Source organism: Rutidosis leptorrhynchoides, chromosome 5, assembly GCF_046630445.1.
Source record: "Rutidosis leptorrhynchoides isolate AG116_Rl617_1_P2 chromosome 5, CSIRO_AGI_Rlap_v1, whole genome shotgun sequence".
In the NCBI taxonomy this organism is placed as follows: Eukaryota; Viridiplantae; Streptophyta; class Magnoliopsida; order Asterales; family Asteraceae; genus Rutidosis; species Rutidosis leptorrhynchoides.
Genome location: NC_092337.1, coordinates 151587215 through 151601359, shown reverse-complemented (window position 1 = coordinate 151601359; position 14145 = coordinate 151587215).

Genomic DNA, 14145 nt, shown 5'->3' with positions numbered 1-14145 from the left:
TAACGCTAAGTATCACGATTACAAGGCTAGTATAATAATAGCATATAACACAACAATACAATATGCTAAAACATAAGTATAACGATGATGTTCACAACATCCATAATACTCAAGATCCCAAGGCTAGCCCAACGAATGGTATCTTCAACATCGAACTTAAATCCCATTCGCCTACATTAATGTGGCATCGTCAACACCGAACTTTAAACCCACATATGAGGTATCGTCAACAACGAACTTTAAACCCTCATCAACGTCACTAAATAATCGTATGGCATCGTCAACATCAAACTTTAATTCCATACGTATGAGGTATCGTCAACAACGAACTTTAAACCCTCATCAACAACAATATACTCTAGGGTATGGTATCGTCAACAACGAACTTTAACCCATACCTCACAAGTAAATAAATTATATACATGCATATATAATTATTCCACTCACCTTATCGTCTTCGATGAATTAGGAAGTAAGCTCGCAAACTTCAACGTAAAGCACCTATTACATTATGCATATAATTAACACACCATCAAGTTGAATTAAATGTCAACTTCTAACACCCGAGCATTTAATGGAACGAGCATTAAATGACTCATCTACACCAACCACCCAAAATTGGTCAAGACACATTATAATCACTAAAGCTAGTGAATTAAAGTCCATTACTATTCAACTAGAACAACCTAGGGTATTTCTCACCTATTTTACCCAAATTAGGTCAACTTTGACTCATGTGACCCATCTAACACTTAAACACATAACTTTGGCCAAACATGACCCATTTAACATCTCTTTCAACTTTGAACAAGTGTTTTAATGCTTACAACACCTTTGACACTTACAAACCTCATTACATTAGACCAAAACCCTAGATTATGATAATTAGGGTTTCCTTTCAACAATCTAACCCAAGATCCACCCATTTATCCCTCAAATGGGTCATACAAAACCTACATGAACCAAACCCTAGCTTAAACAAAATAAAACTCAAAACATAGAGTTAAGACTTACCAATACAATCACAACGTAGCTAGAGACGTAGGGAGCAACTTTAAAACTTGGATTCGGGTGAGATTTGGTCTCCTTCTTCTCCGAGTGAGCTTTTTCTCACTAAACCCTAACTCCCTCTCTCTAAATTGAATGTGGTGTAGGTGAAGATGTGTTAAATGAGTTAGGATAACTCATTTATCAGTTTTCTAGATCTAAAACCGTCCACAAGTGAAAAGACTTAAACACCCCCAAAGATGCCATTTAAATTGGGTCAAATTTGTCAAACAGCGACATCTGTCGCGTAACACGATGCCCAAACACGACAAACCACAACAGAACGTGATAACCTTGACAGAACTAGGTTTCTAAATCTGTCGCATTTCAGTCTACTTTGTCGCGTATCGCGACGCACCAGGATGCGATGAAACCCATTCAGATGCGACAGAAGACCTGATCAAACCATTTTCCATTATTTTCACACATTAAACTAAAATAAACGATCATAGATGCAATAATAAACGTACCCGAGGTTAATTACGCACCTTAAGTCATATTCGAGGAAAACGGGATGTTACATATTATTTATTCTAATAAAATCTATTAAATATATTTAAATATATAAAACGACTATATTTAAGTTATATAATAATAATCATGTATAGATTTTGGAAGTTATTTTGGGTCAAGTTGACTTTTGTTGACTTTTGCATATCAGTCTCGAGCATTAGGATTGTGATACACTATGACCTGACCTAAATTGTTAGACAAATATTGATCAACATATAAATATATATATAATTAATATAGGTTCGTGAATCCGAGGCCAACCTTGCACTTGTTCAATGACGTCATATGTATTTTTACTACGAAATACAGTATTGTGAGTTTCATTACTCCCTTTTTAAATGGTTTTGCAATATATATTTTTAGGACTGAGAATACATGTGTTTTTATAAATGTTTGACAAAATAGATACAAGTAATCGAAAATACATTCTATGGTTGAATTGTTATACCAGATATTGCCCTTGTTGAACTTGGTAGCCTAAGAATTGGTGTTTATTATAATTGCCACCAATTGACGCGAGTCCTAAAGATAGATCTATGGGCTTTGACATGCCCCAATCAGAGAATTTGAACTGCTTTATTACTTCGATGTTTATATGTTTGGGGATATTCTAGATGCATTTTGTTAATGTCGGTTACCAGGTGTTCAATCCATATGAATGAATTTTAAACACTTGCTAGTGTATGATTATTGAATAAATGAAATCTTGTGGTCTATTAAAATTATGGAAATGATTGATTACGATAAACTAATGAACTCACCAACCTTTTGGTTGACACTTGAAAGCATGTTTATTCTCAGGTATTAAAGAAATCTTCCGCTGTGCATTAGCTCATTTTAAAGATATTACTTGGAGTCACTTATGGCATATTTCAAAAGACGTTGCATTCAAGTCGTTGAGTTCAATAAAGATTATAATTAAAGTAAATGACAAATTAGGTCACTTAAAGTTTGGATATTATGAAATGGTATGCATGCCTGTCAACTATCGATGAAATGAAAGTTTGTCTTTTAAAAACGAATGCAATGTTTGTAAAATGTATCATATAGAGGTCAAATGCCTCGTAATGTATCCATATATTATTGTATTCGTCCTTATAGATTAGGACGGGTCGTCTCAAAAAGCGTATTAAATGTTTACATCATCAAATGAACATGAATAAATGTTTATGAAATAAAATAAAATATGCGATATGATGTGGACTCCATGCATGCATCAAATTTATCATCACATAGTTGCAATCAGCTAGCTCAATCATCACCTGAGACAAAACATGCTTAAAATGTCAACCAAAAAGTTGAGTGAAATTCACAGGTTTATAAAGAATAACTAAAGTTTTAGACCACAAGATTTAGTTTAAAGTTGATCGATATAGATATATCAATCTAAAAGTGTTGCTGTAGTTTGTAATATCACGACTAAACAAATTTACCCCATGACACCTTGTACTGTTAGTGTCGTTGAATCATTATTATGTAACCAAATACCAACAGTCGAATGATTAGAGACGTTACTCTTAATAGGCATACTATAACAACCATCATTTTTCCACTCTGTAATGACTAAAATACACTTAGGGTTTCATTGTTGTTTCGTGGGGTTGTTATCCGGACATAATAAATGAAGTAATTAATACTCGTAACCTAAACCCTAACCTTAATATTCGTATTTAATGAACTATAATTAATTAGATGATCGTATTTATTACTCTAGCCCTAACCCTAATAATAATAATAATATTATTATTAAACGTATTATGTATTAATTTGTATGTGATACATTTAAAATGTAAATGAATATATAATTATGTGTATATATAAAATGAACAAGTTATGGGTAATAAATATAAAATTTGTAAAATAAATATTTATATGTGTATATATCGAATTATATATATAAATATATGACTAATATGAAAGGACCCGTTCTAATCCATCTGGACGAATACATTACATTTGGTTATATCGCGAGGTACTTAACCTCTATATGATACATTTTACCAAAATTGCATTCGTTTTTAAAAAGACAAACTTTCATTACATCAAAAGTTGACGGCATGCATACCATTTCATAACATATCTAACTATAATTGACTTAATAATAATCTTGATGAACTCAACAACTCAAATGCAACGTCTTTTGAAATATGTTATGAATGACTCCAAGTAATATCTCTAAAATGAGCAAATGCGCAGCGGAAGATTTCTTTCATACCTGAGAATAAACATGCTTTAAAGTATCAACCAAAAGGTTGGTGAGTTCATTAGTTTATCATAATCCATCAATTCCATATTTTTAATAGACCACAAGATTTAAATTCCATTTTTCATAAACATCATCTCGTATCAGGCATTTTGTACAGCATAGAGATAAAAGTTATTCATATGGATTGAACACCTGGTAATCGACCTTAACAAGATACATATAGAATATCCCCATCATTCTGGAACTCCCTTCAGACATGATAAATTCGAAGTACTAAAGCATCCGGTACTTTGGATGGGGCTCGTTGGGCCCAATAGATCTATCTTTAGGATTCACATCAATTAGGGTGTCTGTTCCCTAATTCTTAGATTACCAGACTAAAAAGGGGCATATTCGATTCGATAATTCAACCATAGAATGTAGTTTCGATTACTTGTGTCTATTTCGCAAAACAGTTATAAAAGCAGCGCATGTATTCTCAGTCCCAAAAAAAAATATATTGTAAAAGCATTTAAAAATTGAGCAAATGAAACTCACAATACAATATTTTGTAGTAAAAATATTCATACGACGATACTGAACAATGCAGGGTTGGCCTTGGATTCACTACTAATAATAATAATGATAGTAAAATAATAATTTTTAATAACAACAATACTATTAATGATAGTCATATTAATAATAATAACCATATTTATAATAATACTTATGTTACTACTACTAATAATAATAGTACTAAAAATGATACTAATGCTAATATTTATGAAAACAATAATAAATTTTATTATTTTTATAATAATTATAATAATAATGATCATAATCTTAAAAATGATAATAATACTAAATGATAAAATTATTAATAATAATTATATGAATAATACTTATACTAATACTAATGATAATAATGATTCTAATAATTGTAAGTATGGTAATAATAACAATAATTATAAGTATGGCAATAATAACAATAATAATCATATTCATAATAATAATAATAATAATAATAATAATAATAATAATAATAATAATAATAATAATAATAATAATAATAATAATAATAATAATATTTAGTGATATTACTTAATAATAACTAATATAATAATAATAATAATCATATCATAAAATTTATCATAATAATAACAATAATAATAATAATAATAATAATAATAATAATAATAATAATAATAATAATAATAATAATAATAATAATAATAATAATAATAATAATAATAATAATAATAATAATAATGAAAATGATAATAATAATAAAAATAATAAAGCTAAATAAAAAAAATGAACTACCTTCAAGGAAACAAGCCAAAAAAATATACTGCCTCTTCAGGGACTCGAACCCAAGACCTCTCGCTCACCCGATCACCCTCTAAACCATCCCTCTGCCTCAACTAATCTGTTTTGATTCACCTTTTAATTTTTTTAACCCGTATATGTTAATGAACATGTTCTTCTTCCTCCTCTTTCAAATTCGATCCAAGTTCAAATCCCAATAATAGCTAATAGTTTCTTTAATTTAAGATTTGAAAATAATATAGAAATAGATAGAGAATTAGTGGATTAATTAAATCAACAACATATTTAAAAAAAATGCTGTAACAGAATAAAAAAATACGTAGGAACTCAAAATCACAACTCGAATTTAAAAACGTTTTAGCCCACAATTCCTAAATGAAATATGTTTTAAAACCTGCCTAGAATCTTTTCGGGTCTTCAATTTCAACAGAAATCTTAAAACGATTACGAATTTGGAGATGAACACAAAGTTTGACTTTTGAAATTTAAAGCTTTGACTCGATAATTCGAACTCGATATAAAAAATTAGCATTTGATACTTTACAGAAAGTTTAAGTGAAATATTTCTAACATCTTTGCATTTATAGATTTTTAAAATTCGTTCAAATTCGTGCTATTGAATATCACAATTTTTAAAACTATGAACACGTAATAACTTCACCTTTGATTATGAATTTGAAAACGTTTTAGACCACGATTTCAACATGAGATGTATTCTAAATTACTCCTAGAAACTTTCTGGATATTCAATTAAACTTAAAACATTAAAATGATTACGAATTTTACAATGAACAATTTTTTTGACTTTTGAAAATCAACTTTGACTCCAAAATTTGAATTCAATATAGCAATTTGACAATTGAAACTTTACAGATTATTTAAATGAAGTGTTTATAACAATACTGTTTTAACACTTTTTGAAATTCATTAATAATTCGATCTGTTTGAAAATTTAAAACAAGAATAGAGTATTTACCTGTGTTCCTAAGTTTTCTGATTTAATTCGACTAGTTAGGGGTTGTTAATGATTTCAATGATTTGTAATTGATAAAGTGGGTAAGAAGTCGATTGGTATTGTTAACAACTTGTGAGAATTCGTTTGATTTGTAGCAAGAAGAGGTCGACAGGTTTAATCTCAAGGACAGAAAATAAATAAAAATATAAAGTATCGAATGAGATGGCTAACAGATTTTGGAATTGTCCTAGAGTTCAAATTCTGATTTGTACGATCAAAATCAATTATCTATAGTTGGAAAATGATGTGAAACAGATTTTTAGATCATGTGATCTTTAAATACGTATCTATCTATTTTTTATTATTTTTATATAATACCCGTATTTATATATATATATATATATATATATATATATATATATATATATATATATATATATCCATATTTATATAATATAATTAGTCTTAATATCTGTATTTATCTGCATTTATGAATTATCTGCATTTATATATATATATATATATATATATATATATATATATTATGTCTGCATATATTGGTATTTATATTTTAATTAATCTTATTCACTAATAAATATAACAATAAATAATAATAATACCCTTAATATTTTAAATATAATAATAATATAATAGTAATAATAATAATATTATTATTAATGATAATGATAATAATAACTATAAATTTATATTAATAATAATAATATTAATTATAATCATACTAACATTAATAATAATAATAATAATAATAATACTATAAGAATTTATATATATCAAATTCGTATCTATAGATTATATATTGAAAATAATATCAATAACACTGATATTGATATTTATATTGAAAGTAATAACAATATTATTATAACAACTATAGTTATACTTGTATTATATGTATGTATTATTACTTATGTAATTTTTATTATAATATATTATATAATAACTTTTATTGATTAATTATTACTTCTAATATTTGTATATATTACAATATACACATAATAATAATTATGCATGGAAATCATATATATTTATATATAGATTCATTTTAAATTATTCTTACATATTTTGTATCTCATTTTACATATTTATTTCTAATGGTTAAATTATATTTCATAATTTCAACTTATAATATAAACTTACATTTATATATATATATATATATATATATATATATATATATATATATATATATATATATATATATATATATATATATATATATATACATATTTGTTTACAAACAATTGTTCGTGAATCGTTGAGCACGGTCAAAGGGTAATTTGATTATATGAACACAATTCAAAATTTTTGAGACTTCAACATTACAGACTTTGCTTATTGTATCGGAAACATAGAAAGATTAAGTTTAAATTTGATCAAAAATTTCCGGGTCGTCACAGTACCTACCCGTTAAAGAAATTTCGTCCCAAAATTTTACCGAGGTCGTCATGGCTAACAATAAGAATGTTTTTCTTGACGAATATGAGTTGATAAATGGAGTTTTATCATTATTGATTAATATAGATAAAACAATTCAATTATGTAAAGCGTACGAGTGAAGCTATCACAAAAGAGTGAAATGAGAAAATAAAGTTTTGTCATATATTTTGACGTAGTTTCAGTTGATTTCTAGAGATCAAGGGGTTTAAAGTAAATCTTTGTAATAAGATTCGATTCTTCAAAAATTAAGAAAATTAGAATCCTCTTTGGTTAAATGCGATAACCTGTCTTGATTGCTTTGTCTAATATTTTACTATAAATGAATCTCTTTTGCTCCATTATTTTCACAACGCTCATCTTTTATGCTTCAATTCATATTTCCAAAACATTTACCAAGATATCAGGAGTCACTGGAAAAGATAGAATTATCAAGAAAATATGTTCTTGATTTGTTTATAGATTAGATAGAATATAAGAGTCGTGTAACATGGCACATGATGACGTTATGATCTGTGAATCATCACGTTCCATTTAGAAACTCAGCATGACTTACTGTAATATAATCAAATTGATCAAGTGTCATTATATCATACTAACTCATGCTTCAGTTCCCAACACTTCTTCAAAAATATTCATATTTTAAATTTGAATTTTTCAGAATTTAGAAACTAAAACAGTTTCCTTTCTGATGTAACACTGATATTGCGAAGAGATAAATGATTTTAGATAAGAATAGTTATGAAAATATCTTCAGAAATATTGAGGATATTTATAGTGAAAGATACGATGATATCTTAGAATTTCTAATATCGATAGATGATGAATAAGATTTTTCGTAAAGGTTTAGAATCAGGAGCAAGGTATTCGTTAATGACTTCAGCAGATATTGAATCATTTGGATTCTTTGAAGGTAAGTTTAGTTCTTTGTGATTTGTCCACAGCCTCCTTCATGATTTGCTCAATCCATTTCTTTAGTTCTAACTTTTCTGAGCTTTGCCAACATACTATTCTTTATCATCAAACTTTCGACGGTTAAGGTTGTTTACAGTTTTTGTTGCTTCATTCAACTTTTTTAAAATTCAGAGTATTGATTCGTAGACTAGGTGCTTTTCAGAATTTCAGAATAGAAGGTCATTATTCTAAGAGAATAAGGTTATATGTATACATATAACTATTGATGTAGACATGCTGCGAGATTTCAAAATACTGATTGCTAATTCCCGGTAATTGATGTGTTAATTCTCGTTATAAGATGTGGATGAGTATATGAATAGGTTTTAACGAACAAATATAATGGTTCTTCGGAGAGACTTAAGCCAATGAGTAATGAAGTTGTTGGTAAGTTTATTGCTAATGTAGCGAGATATAAAAAGGTTCTCCGGTAACGATGACGAAAGGCAACTTATATATCAAAGTTATAGTAGAGTTTATTCGAATGAAATGTCGAAATTGATTTGCTGAAGCTGTGACAAAATTGACTACTTTGGAAAGGGATTGCAAAGTGATTTTCGGTAAGAACAACGCCAAAGGAGCTAGCACAGATACGTGTTAAACGTTTACTCAGGTTCCGAGTGTTTTCAGGTGCATAACTATATGCATCAATCTTTTCTTCCGTAGATGGAGTGCGGTTGGTTCATCCTCTCGATTGAGGTGTTTTCAAGGATCATGAAAGGTTTGAACGTAGATTATAATCGTCAAGATACAAATGAGGTTTAAGATGAGATCAAGTGGCAAACTTGAAGAGATGTTTAGTTTCATATATTATAATCAATATTTTAATTCATCTTAATTGTCCAATGTTGGTAGTCCACAGTTAGTGATTCAATAAATCATATATAATATTCGAATTAATTAATACGTATCGTGACCCATTGTATACATGTCTCAGACTCGATCACAACTCAAAGTATATATATTATTGTAGAATCAACCTCAACCCTGCATAGCTAACTCGAACATTACCGCATATAGAGTGTCTACGGTTATTCCAAATAATATATATAGATGACGTCGATATGATATGTCAAAACATTGTATACGTGTCCCGATATTTAAAATGTGTAAATAACAGTATTTAAATGACGATAAATAAAGTGCGTAAAATAAATAACAGAAATTAAATGACGATAAATAAAATTGCGAGAATTAAAATTGCGATAATTAAAATGTAATAAGGAATTAGGAATAGTTAGCTAGGTACAGTTAGCTAGGATATTGTTAGCGTGGATTCTTAACAAAATTTCTCATAGTTAATTTGTTTGTTTCTAACAAATTTTATTTTTGTCCAATGTTTTCTTCATTATGCCACTTGTTGGATTCTGATAATTCAAAATCCAAATATGAAATTGAATGAAAATGGTTATTCTGCGGTGAACGGATACGTATATCTGTGGATGTAAGTAGGATAGTAAATGACTGTTGAATCAGATTGGAAGAATGTACAGTGTAACTTATTAATGTGAAATCTAAATATTCCTCGGGTATTACCTACCCGTTAAAATATTTTCACCATTAACGGTTTGTACAAAAGAATTTTTAATTACAATCTTTATGAAAATATATATACATATATATTTTCTTCAGATGTATTCATGGATTTAATGAGTTAATATAGTATTAAACTCATTTGATTTATCGTTAGAACTAGAATACATAATTTCTAAAACATTAGAAATTATATAATCGTCATGTAGAACGAAGATAAATGATGTAGAACGTCATGTAAAATGATGATTATGCTTGAGGTATAGATTGTGAGGTTGAGGTGTGGGATGTTGAAGCTTGGGTTGTTGGTGGTACTGGTGTTGATGTCGGTGGTACTGTTGGTGCTGGTGATGTTGCTGAAGCTGGTAAGTTTTGCACCATATTCTCCAAATTGATTACTCCAGCGTGAAGCTCGTTGACTTCTTCCATTATTCCGGGATGATTGTCGGTCAAAACGAGCAGATGAATAAGGTTTAGAATTGTGGATAGAATATAATCGTGTCGAGATACCCTGGAAATGAGGCTGAAGATGGTGTTTCGGATAGGTTCGCTAATAAGTGCTTCAGGTTCTTCGCCAAGAGGGAAATGTGGTGGATGAAAGGGATCACCTTCTTCTTGTCTCCAATGATTTAGTAGACTACGAACCCATCCCCAATTCCTCCAGATTTGATGATGGCTGATTGGTTGATTCATTCCGGTGACGCTGCTTTCGGAGCTTAGGTGAACATCTATGTCGGAATAGCTGTCGGATTCCGAAGAACTTGAACTAGTGGCGAGTTCCATTTCGTACGATTGAGTAAAGGGTTTTTCGGTATGAAATGATTTTCGGCTATCGGCTGGTATTCTATTTACATAGAATATCTATATATATAGAACAAAAGATTTCGTAGATTATGGAGGAATTTACGGAATATGTCAGGCAAAGTTTAAGGTATCAGATACGCTAAGATATGAATTAGCAGATACGCTAAGATATGAATTTTGTCTATACACTATTCATGCAATCAATGCAGTAAGATGTGTCTAGACTAAGAATGATAAGCATGTAATTTCCTAAGGATAATAAGCAGGTAATTTTCGACACGAAATGATAAGCAAAACTTTTAACATGCAGACACGGTTGAAGTTCAGACCCACTAATTCATCTAAACAACTATCAGTTAGACACACTAATGCAAGACCTGGTTCGCTAAGACCACCGCTCTGATACCAACTGAAAGGACCCGTCCTAATCCATCTGGATGAATACATTACATTTGGTTACATCGCGAGGTACTTAACCTCTATATGATACATTTTACAAACATTGCATTTGTTTTTAAAAAGACAAACTTTCATTACATCAAAAGTTGACGGCATGCATACCATTTCATAATATATCCAACTATAATTGAGGAAATGCACAGCGGAAGATTTATTTCATACCTGAGAATAAACATGCTTTAAAGTGTCAACCAAAAGGTTGGTGAGTTCATTAGTTTATCATAATCCATCAATTCCATATTTTTAATAGACCACAAGATTTAAATTCCATTTTTCATAAACATCATCTCGTATCAGGCATTTCGCACGGCATAGAGATAAAAGTCATTCATATGGATTGAACACCTGGTATCGACCTTAACAAGATGCATATAGAATATCCCCATCATTCTGGGACTCCCTTCGGACATGATAAATTCGAAGTACTAAAGAATCCGGTGCTTTGGATGGGGCTCGTTGGGCCCAATAGATCTATCTTTAGGATTCACGTCAATTAGGGTGTATGTTCACTAATTCTTAGATTACCAGACAAAAAAAGGGCATATTCGATTCGATAATTCAACCATAGAATGTAGTTTCAATTACTTGTGTCTATTTCGTAAAACAGTTATAAAAGCAGCGCATGTATTCTCAGTCCCAAAAAAATATATTGCAAAAGCATTTAAAAAGGGAGCAAATGAAACTCACAATACAATATTTTGTAGTAAAAATATTCATACGACGATACTGAACAATGCAGGGTTGGCCTTGGATTCACGAACCTATATCGTTTGTATATATATTAAAACATTTACTTGTAATCGAATATATATATTTTATTCTTTATTTATATATTTTCATTATATATATATATATATATATATATATATATATATATATATATATATATATATATATATATATATATATATATATATATATATATATATATATATATATATATATATATATATATATATATATATATATATATATATATATGTTAATATAGTTAAGTTATTTGTACTAAGTATATTTATATATAAAATCTTTTATTTTTTATACTTATGACCTTAATAACGTCATTAGAACTTTTATTTTAGTAATCGTAATTATTTTAATAATAATTATATAGATAATACTGATAATAATAATAATGATAGTAAAATAATAATTTTTAATAACAACAATACTATTAATGATAGTCAAATTAATAATAATAACCATATTTATAATAATACTTATGTTGCTACTAATAATAATAATAGTACTAAAAATGATACTAACGCTAATATTTATGAAAACAATAATAAATTTTTATTATTTTTATAATAATTATAATAATAATAATCATAATATTAAAAATGATAATAATACTAAATGATAAAATTATTAATAATAATTATATGAATAATACTTATACTAATACTAATGATAATAATGATTCTAATACTTGTAAGTATGGTAATAATAACAATAATTATAAGTATGGTAATAATAACAATAATAATCATATTAATAATAATAATAATAATAATAATAATAATAATAATAATAATAATAATAATAATCATATTATAAATTTTATCATAATAATAATAATAATAATAATAATAATAATAATAATAATAATAATAATAATAATAATAATAATAATAATAATAATAATAATAATAATAATAATAAAAATACTAATAATAATAATAATAATAATAATAATAATAATGAAAATGATAATAATAATAATAATAATAAAGCTAAATAAAAAAAATGAACTACCTTCAAGGAAACAAGCCAAAAAAATATACTGCCTCTTCAGGGACTCGAACCCAAGACCTCTCGCTCACCCGATCACCCTCTAAACCATCCCTCTGCCTCAACTTATCTTTTTTGATTCACCTTTTAATTTGTTTAACCCGTATATGTTAATGAACATGTTCTTCTTCCTCCTCTTTCAAATTCGATCCAAGTTCAAATCCCAATAATAGTTAATAGTTTCTTTAATTTAAGATTTGAAAATAATATAGAAACAGATAGAGAATTAGTGGATTAATTAAATCAACAACATATTAAAAAAAACGCTGTAACAGAATAGAAAAATACGTAGGAACTCAAAATCACAACTCGAATTTAAAAACATTTTAGCTCATAATTCCTAAATGAAATATGTTTTAAAACCTGCCTAGAATCTTTTCGGGTCTTCAATTTCAACAGAAATCTTAAAACGATTACGAATTTGGAGATGAACACAAAGTTTGACTTTTGAAATTTAAAGCTTTGACTCGATAATTCGAACTCGATATGAAAAATTAGCATTTGAAACTTTACAGAAAGTTTAAGTGAAATATTTCTAACATCTTTGCATTTATAGATTTTTAAAATTCGTTCAAATTCGTGCTATTGAATATCACAATTTTTAAAACTATGAACACGTAATAACTTCACCTTTGATTATGAATTTGAAAACGTTTTAGACCACGATTTCAACATGAGATGTATTCTAAATTACTCCTAGAAACATTCTGGATATTCAATTAAACTTAAAACATTAAAATGATTAAGAATTTTACAATGAACAATTTGTTTGACTTTTGAAAATCAACTTTGACTCCAAAATTTGAATTCAATATAGCAATTTGACAATTGAAACTTTACAGATTATTTAAATGAAGTGTTTATAACAATACTGTTTTAACACTTTTTGAAATTCGTTAATAATTCGATCTGTTTGAAAATTTAAAACAAGAATAGAGTATTTACCTGTGTTCCTAAGTTTTCTGATTTAATTCGACTAGTTAGGGGTTGTTAATGATTTCAATGATTTGTAATTGATAAAGTGGGTAAGAAGTCGACTGGTATTGTTAACAACTTGTGAGAATTAGTTTGATTTGTAGCAAGAAGAGGTCGACAAGTTTAATCTCAAGGACAGAAAATA